We start from the raw sequence: 9,931 nt of genomic DNA, 5'->3' as shown, positions 1-9,931 counted from the left end.
TAGTACAACCAGGAGCCTTGGTGCAGTCTTGTGGAGAAATGTCACATTTTATGGCAAACCTATAAAATAAGAATCCTAAAAGAGTGGAGTGCATTTACATTTAGCCATCCTGAGTCATCAATTGTGTTGTAAATTACAGACGCAATTATAACTGCCATTATAGCTGCAGGTATTTTGGGTATGTTTCTATCAGCTTTGTACATCTACCTAATTCATTCGCTTGATTCCTCTCTGAATAGCTTCACCGTTCCTGCTGAAGAACACTGTCCCCATAGAATGATGGTGCCACTACCATGTTTCACCATGGAGACAGTGTTTTCAGGTTGATGTGGGGTATGGCAGATAATTAAACTTGTTCTCATTTAACCAGAGCACCTTTGTTGTGTTCCCTAGATGGCTTGTGGCAAACAGAAAACGGTACCTCGTATGACTGCCGCTCAGCAATTGATTGTTCCTGCTACACTCCCACAAATGCATGACTAATAGTTGTCCTATCGACGGATTTGTTTATTCATTATCAAGAGCCTCTAGGCTGCTTCTCTGATTAATGCTCTTCTTGCCCAGCCATGTCTTTGTAGGTTTACAGCTCTGTCATTTTCCACTTTTTGGATGATGGATTAAGCAGTGCTGGGTAAGATGTTTAAAGCTCCTTTCCTACCTAATCTGGCGTTAACTTCTCCACAACCCCTCACCTGTCTGCTCTGTTCACTGGTCTTTAAAATGGGGTACAGATTTTGCTCACTAATGTTTTCCAACAAAACTTCTGCGCCCTGCAACTGTTCATTTTGTTTGGGTGTATCAAGATAAATAGGGCTGAATAAAGCACACTACATTTTCCTAATTTTGTTTAGGTAAAAAAATTAAAACCATGTGCATGTTTTCCTTCCATTCCACTGTTACTTGGAAATTTTGTGGTGTATGTCAAACAATTAAAATGAAATAAAGTTTGTTTTTATAATGTGACAAAATGTTAAGCAGCTGTTAACTGGCTTGCAAACTTTTGTGAAGATGTTTTGTTTTTGTCTTAAACTCAAATGTTGGGTGTCATCTTCAGGCATTAAATTGATTGAAGAATTTTGTAATTTTCTAAACGAAATATTATTTCATAAACAAAATGCTAGAGTATTGCTGTCATAAAAACTAAACACATCATACATCTTAGAATATCTTCTGTTGCATAGTCTGAGAAAATAGAATGAAAGCAAACCTATAAACCACAGCTATATTAGCTTTAAGTTGAGATGAAAAATGTGTCCCCCGTCCCCTTTAATTTGTTTTCAACATTTTCTCAGTTATCTATTTCGGATTCTTGGAAGACAGCCATAACAAGCTCTCTTTTCTGGGGGCAAAAGTTCAGGGATAAAAGGAATCGCTTGGGAGATTACTCCCATGTACGTAACATGGACGCCTGGAACACAAACAAAGAGCATTATGCTGCTCAGCTTTATTTCAGTCAGAGCGTGCTGCTCCTCAGACACTCTGTCCACCTTTTTAGCTTTCATATCACCAAAAAAAGAGAGGAGTTTAGACTCAATTTATTTTCTTACACAGATCCTCCCGCTGCCATGGGGTCTCCTTGTCGCTGTTTAAATAAAACATCTTTTTTTTTCATACATCCACTCAGGGCAGTGTTTTTCAATCAGATTAGTACAGCACATTCTGTTCTGTTTCACTTCCTGATGACTGTGCACAGCCTCTATCCCTGAATGAACTTACCCTCGTGCTTCTGGTTACAGCAAGGCACTCATTCAGACACACGTATGCTTGCAAACCGCCTGTTAGATTTCAGGACCTTGTACAATACTTGGCAAATGTGTCAAGCAATTGTAATTTCAGTAAAGTGACATTGCTTATTTATGAAGATCTGCAAACATATACACAGAAAAATAGAGTCTAAAAAGCCACAAGTAAGGCATACATTTATAGTTATATGTTGTGTGTAAATAAAAAAGATGCTAATTTAATCGGTCATAATTTACTTTGCCTGTGTCCTTCCATGCTTATGGTCTTCACTAGATCAGAAACAAGATCCCCTCAGTGCTCCAGGAAGGAAAAACAACATTTCAAGCCATGTGTTTCTTTTGAAATCTAACCAGGCGTGACAGTCTGACTCAGGTCACAAAAGTTTATTTGACCTCCTCTTAAATAGTAAGACCGAGGTCAGTGCCAACAAAGCTACTGGGGCATAGCAGGTCAAGAGTTAGGGCAGAACTCATTTGCCTGAACTCAACTCAGCAGTTCACTGTCTTCAGAATTTTGCTTCTAATTAAGCGTGCATCTATTTTTAATAGCTGCAAAGAGGTGATGATAAGTGAGGAGGTTGTGGTTGTTTTTCTAGATCACTTGGCCATAGCAGTTCTGTTTCTGTGCTATTTTTTTCCTTTTTTTAACAAAATGTTCTAAAACAAGTGAGTGTGAAAGCTGCTTTCTTCTGTTAACCAGATGGTCGGAGGATTACTCAGCTAGTTGACAACATCCCTGTGGGTTTGCAGAATCAGGTTGACATGCGTTATGTCACCTTTGTAATTAACAGGATCATAATGTTCTTCCCAATAGCTCCCTGTTGTCAGCGGGTCGTGTCGTCAACAGTGACACCTGGCTTCAAGATTCAACAACCGGAAATAGGCTCTAAACTGTTCAAAGTTCCCATTTCATACCTTTAAGGAGAATTTCTGATTCACTTCTTGATAAAGATATGTTCACAAAAATGAGTCTAACCATACTCTATTGTCTTTTGTAAGGCATTTTATTGTAAAATAAATAAATAAAAAACGTTAGTATTGACACACAAACACCAGAATCATTAAAAACACAAAAGCATCACAGCATTACCAAAAGAAAAATGTTTTATATTTCACACAACTTTATTTAAAATATCTGCTTAGTACAAGTTATCAAAAACATTGTTATGAGCATTAAGTAAAACAATATCAAAATTGTTTTTACTGAAACACTCTACGAGGAGAAATAATAAAGCTACAGAGTCTGAGTGAAAACAGTGGTTCCTCACATTGATTTTAAAAACAGAAAACTCTTGGAAATTAGATATACTTCTTCATTATTTTATTACATTTACAAAATTGTACTACAGCTGTTGTAAGAGATTTGGGCCAAATAAATCCACTTTTATGATTTGTTTTAAAACACAACTATTTAAATTAATACATATTTGTCTATGCATGTCGTGACAAGATAAAACTAAAGTATTACAATTGACCTACATGAGATCTACATAATAAAATTCAACAATTGCACAACTCATTTCTCACACCACACATTCTACAAATGTTAAAATTATTCATCAGCACATTTAAGACCACAGCATTAGGACTAGTGCTGAACAACAAGATGAAACACTAAAAAGAGTGTAATAACACTTTTATTCAGTAACTTTTGGGGGGGGAAATCTGTACTATTAATTTTTACTTGAGTAATATAATTAAGATTTGGTACTCTTACTTGAGTAAAATTTCTGAATACTCTACCCATTATAAGCAACTTCACTGAATGACAAAACAAACATGATTTAACCAAAGATACACCAGACTCAGAAACACACCTACAGAATATGTTGAAGTGAGACTTCTCATTTTTACACCAGCTTTGTTGTTCAAAAGCCATCTGCTGAACCAGTTGTGCCATTTGAAGGTCAAGAAGACCCAGTAAACACTAGATTTGTCACTGGAAGTACTTTACTTTACCCCGTCATTATCTACTATAAGTGTTAATTTCATAGGTTTTATATTGACAAAAAAATATTTTGAAAAGGTATTTCTCATGCGTTTATCTTTTTGCAACTATGTTATGTATTTGTAGTGATGTTTCTTCATTTGGGTATGCTATTCACCTCTGGAAACAAGTAAAGAACATATATGGTGAAAATAATAATGAGAAAATGAGACACAGCTTGCTATGCAGTAGAAGCATTCTTACTTATATTTTAGAAGCAAAAACATCACAGATAGTTTTTGCATAAAATACATCAGGCTTTCCTTAGAACATAGTCACTTCTTTGAAATGTCATTTATTACAGAAATGTACAGAAATGTACACGAAGATTATAAATGACCAATTTTTGTTGGAATGGTTCTGATTGGAGATAAACTGCTGAAAGGTCAGACACAAAAAATAACTACATTTGGAGAAACTCCAAATAATTCTTTGGTTCTGCAACTAATAGCATGTACTTTGGTGAACTTTAACACTGAATAAGTATCAATGAACATGTAGCTCTTTAATTGGTTTATGAAAGAACCTACAGCACATATTTTCTCTTTCATATGACATAGTCTTTAGGAAAGAGAAATTGGAATAAGAGGTTCAGAAACCTATAACCTATATTAAACCCAGAAAAACACTAACCAGTATAATGATTAGTGTGCTAACCAGCATATGCTGCTAATAAAACCGAGAAAAACTTTGAGACAATCAGTGCGGCTCAAAAGTGTTTAATATAAAACAATTCTATAAGAACACAATGATTCAGTATCTTATCACTGAAATAATGGATTTTGATATCTTGACCCTTTCTCTTCCATTTAAACTCTGAGATACAAGGGGCCTGTATCATATATATTTTATCTCTGTCTATGGTTCAGCTAAATCAAAGAATGGTTCAACAGCAAGCCTCTGCAAAACTTTGGCATGCTGTGGAAGAAGTTAGATCATTTGAATCAGCTGTGTTTTAGTATGGACACATCTAATGCCTTGTTACCACTGAGCGTGATGGCGCTGGTCAGATTGGTTTAATATGCTACTTTGTGGTTCAATTCAGGAGAGCTTTTCCACCACCAGTTTGAAATGCTATTTTGTCTGTTTCCATGATAAAACCAGTCGGTACAACCAATCTGTACCGCCTCATCCCTGGTCCTCCTTCAGTTGTAGGTTCATAGAATAATGGTATGGTGCGGTTAGGGTGGAGCTACTGGGGTAGCTCAACACAATTCATTGATTGGGTACAGATAAAAAAGTCACTGTTTGACAAGAACAAGTGCGTCACGTTTGTTGTCAAACTGATATGACTCAACACTGGCGTTTGGATTTAACCGTGCCTGCACTGAGGGTCCAACTGGTTGAGTACCTTGTCGCCGCGATTGTTTGTCTTTGTACATTTGCAGTTTTTCCAAAGTTCTTAGTATTCATTTTGCTGACGATGAAATCTATGTCAACTTTGGTCTTCTTGAGACTTAAGTAAAAAACTAAGCAAATCCAAATGTTTGCCTTCAACAAAAATGGGGCAGGTTGAACCTCTTTCATTTTTGTGGTTTGCTTTTGGTTTTGGTGCTCTCTGTGCATGAGTATGCTCCAAAACCAGTTGCATGGTGATGTTAATACGTTCCACATAATTATAGGAGGCCGACAACAAGTGGATTTGTTTCGTTTTTAAAAATCAATTTTAGGATATTTTATATCGATTTTGAATCATAGTACAGTAAATGAAAACTGAGCTTCTTATGCAAATCGATTTACAGGTACACCCCTCGTGGAAACGCTCTTCTGAATCAACTGGACCGTAAAGTAGCATACTGAACCACACCAACAAGTGTTGTATCACTCAGTGGAAATGAACCTGTAAGGACACTGGCACTTGAAGACTCAAGATGAACACCCATGGCCTAATTGGTGCGCTTCCAGAGAACAGGAGTAATTTTATCCATTACGATTATTTACACTTCAAATACTTCATGTTATTGCTTCAAACAAAAAACAAAAATAACATATGAAAAGAACCCTTTGACTCAGAATGGAAAAAAATGTGTCTGAATCAGTAACATGGAAAGTACCTTGACCTACAGTCATGTTGAAGCCTTTCTTACTTTATCTCATCTACGTGTCAAATAAACCTTTGCTTAAACCACCAAACAATTTTTCTAGTTTTAGGTCATGCTTATAACGCCAACTATGCATGCATACTCACAAACATTTTGATTATGTTTAATAACCTAGGTTCCCACTAGGAGCGTGCTTTAATTGTCAGAATTTACAGGTGATTCAATGTACTATAAACATCTCAGCTTAGACTATAAATTAGACTACCAGGAAACTGCAGGAACATTTATGTGACAGGGGAGATTCCTTAATGTTTGTCTATCATTTTTTACTAAGAAACTGTTACACAAAATGTTGCTACTTGATTTAAAGACATAATTTTACCCTTAATACTTTAGTGGCCTTGTGTATATACGTATATATACTGTAAATATATATAAAACCCTTTGACACACGCACACAAATAACATTTTAATAAATGTGTTTTGACACACACGCACACACCCCTATATATATTTATATATATATAAGTGTGTATGTGCGCGTGTCAAAGCACATTGATTAAAATGTTATTTATTAATGAAATGGAAATGTATTAAATAACCCCATGGTCACCACTTTTTTGGCAAAGTGTTTTTTGTTACTAACACTTAGGACACCATGCCAGTACAAGTTAATATTTCAGATTAGACTAAGTTCTTTGATTAATCATAAATCAGCTACAAACGGCAATGTTAGCTCTCACTTCCACAGTTTAGAAATGGTCTTAATAATCTTTACAACTCCATAAGCCACAAATTAATGCAACTGACTGTGAAACTGTCTTGGTAAAAATGTTCTTTAACACAGAAAATAATGAATTATTTTACTAAGTTAATTTGATTATATCACTTACTGCTTTTAACATTTTTTAAAACTATAGACTCTGAACATTAAACTTTTTTTTTGTCATTATAGCTAACTATCATGAACAGGTAATATTGATATTACCTCTGTGTTGTGTTTGACTATAATCATTACTTATGGGTGCTTTGTTGATACTGTGAATTATTCACCACTACAGTTATAAAATTTTATGAACATTTACATTTCTTTGTTGTTCAATCACCTTACCAGGCCAAAATGTTGACTTTGGTCTGGTAAGTTACACATACAGCTATATTCAATAAATTCTGCTTAGGCAAATTGTTCCAGATTACAAGTACTTTTTGAAAAATTTAAAACATATAATCACATACTTGTCATTAAGGCTACATTTCTCTATAACCATTTCTGTATTTTTATTGGTCTGGTGTAATATTCTGATTTTAAATGTCATGTTTTCATTAACCATAATTGGAGAATCATCATAATTAACTGAAATAAAAGTTTTCTTTACACACCCATCTGTGTGTAATTAATCTGTAATCTGACTTTTCAGTAACATTCTAATTTATTGAATTAATCTGTACTTGCAACTTGGCTGCTTGAGAATGACTTGAAAATTTTAATAACAGGATCTCTTTTGTTGTTCCTATAAAAGTAATTTAACAACAGTGGCAGGATTTTTTAAAATAGATTAAAGTTTGACTTGCAAAACATTTAATAAAATATTAAACATTAAATTTCTCAACACTGTGAAAGGGAACGAATCTAAACAAGGCTTGAATATGTTTATAGTGTTGTCTAATCATAAGGGAGACAAGTTAAAAGCATTAGGAAACTGCACATAAAATAAAAGTACATCCAGATTCATAACTGGGTTCACATGCATGATACATTCTTTTACCTCTATAATAATGAAGATACTAAAAAATACAGATTTACTTGATTGCATGAATTGAGTGAAAGCTTTCCTCCAAAGACAAATCAAAGTTTAACATTCTTTCATAGTAACCAACAATATGGTTTGTTTTAGTACATTAAGTATCTGCAGCACTGCATAGCTACAAGTGATGTCAGCAGTCATATAAATATTAATATGTGCCATAAATTAGAAATGTAAACCATATGGGTCAACAGCACAATCTGATAACAGTAACAAAAAGAGCATTTGCGAAACATAAATATAGCATAAGTAAGTAAAGATATTAGATAAAAATGAGATACTAACTTTAAGGTAGAGTAAAGGTGGAAAGGTTTCCTTCGATTGTTATTATCATAAAATATTCATGCATGTTTCTATTTCTTTGAAACTGGAAAGAAAGATAAGGAAACCTCTTTGTATTTGTCTCCTCTCCAGAAGATTTAAAATGATATATTAAAATACTAAACCATGGATTAGAATGGATAAAAAAATCAATAACATTTGCAAAGAAAAAAGTGATGTCAGCTGTTATATGACTATTAGAATGTGCTGTGATCCTAAAAATGGGGTGATAATACAATCTTCTAAGGTGAACCTTAGCTACTTTCAGTCAGGGTTATCATTTGATCAATTTCATAAGTAATGCATTATTTTTTTTTCATGTTTTAAAGCTGGAGAAAGTAATGGTTGAGATGGAAGTTAACTAATTTCCAAAATATGTTTATATTATCAGATACTGAAGATATTGAAGTACTTTCGAAAAGACACAATGTTTTGTTTCTAGTAGGAATGATAAAATGTGCTTTAGATTAGACATATTAATTACATTTAATTATATATCAACTTTACAGGGTTACAATATCTTACCAGATACATTTTCTTGGGCACATGCTCGGAGTATGTCTTCTGCACACCAATAAACTTAAACTAAACATTCAACATTTTTAACAGCAGTGCCTAAAAAGCCATGCTTAAATATTACAAAAAGGTCTGACTGCTTCGAATTAGAACATGGATGTATGCATGGTAATAATAAATAATGAAGGTGCTGTTTTTGCAAAGGAGATGCCTTTCTTAGACCAGTTTAGTTAGAAAAAGGACTTTATATTGGACAAAGTCCAATATAAACTTAGCCCAAACTTTGGAAGACAATGATGTTCCATTGCTCCAATTTCGATGTATGTATGTATGTATGTATGTATGTATGTATGTATGTATGTATGTATGTATGTATGTATGTATGTATGTATGTATGTATGTATGTATGTATGTATGTATGTATGTATGTATGTATGTATGTATGTATGTATGTTTGTAAGATAGATAGATAGATAGATAGATAGATAGATAGATAGATAGATAGATAGATAGATAGATAGATAGATAGATAGATAGATAGATAGATAGATAGATAGATAGATAGATAGATAGATACCCACGTGTGGGCGGGTGCGTGTTGTGCATGTGTAAAGTTATGCTGGATTTGTTTTTAGATATATTTTCTTCTGTGATGTGTGATTCAAACTCATGGGAAGAACTGAACAAACATATTTTATTTACACTTCGTCTGCAACACTTCATAAAAATTTTGGTCTGAACTTTGCGTCCAGATCTTGTGCCCCAGTGTGCCTTTGTGTTTACGCCCCTGGTAAATGAGGACATTTACTTTGAAGCTCTGGATCCAGCCTTTTGCCAGGGAATGTATATCACTGTATTTTGGGAACTTAATAGGAACGTAAGTATTTGCGTCAAGTTGCTGGTTTAATGCGATTGCTTTATTCTCTTTCTTACATGTTAATCTCAATGCATTAATCCCTATACATTAAATAATCAATTAACGCAATTTTTCAAGTTTTTTAAAAAAAAATTATTTGCATTTGTTGTCTAGCTGATATTCCACCCTTAGTTTTTGGACGCTGCTTGTTTCACCGCTGCAGCCTGAAGGCACCAACGCATTACTGATTTATTTTCTTTTAAAAAAAATTATAAAATACACATACTAAAACAAACGATGGCAATGTTGAGTAAAAATAGCCTTTTTTTTTCAGCACTTCCTGGCGGAAACACGGCAGCTAGTACTTTAAAAGCAAGTAGAAAACACGTCGGAAGATAAGACATAAAGGCGGGGTTTTTACCGTCCCTCTCAGACACAGTAATCCGTCAAAGCGCGCGTCTTATCGGGCTCTGAGGTGTACATTTATTTCGGTGCTTACACATCCCCGTGTATGAGTGCAGGCAGGCAGTGTTGTTGATATGTGTTGTCAGCTGAGCACAGAGAGAGAGAGAGAGAGAGAGAGAGAGAGAGAGAGAGAGAGAGAGAGAGAGAGAGAGAGAGAGAGAGAGAGAGAGAGAGAGAGAGAGAGAGAGACAGAGAGA

Source organism: Xiphophorus maculatus, chromosome 20 (genome assembly GCF_002775205.1).
Source record: "Xiphophorus maculatus strain JP 163 A chromosome 20, X_maculatus-5.0-male, whole genome shotgun sequence".
In the NCBI taxonomy this organism is placed as follows: Eukaryota; Metazoa; Chordata; class Actinopteri; order Cyprinodontiformes; family Poeciliidae; genus Xiphophorus; species Xiphophorus maculatus.
The sequence above is the reverse complement of the archived record's forward strand: the minus strand, read 5'-3'. Positions refer to the sequence as shown.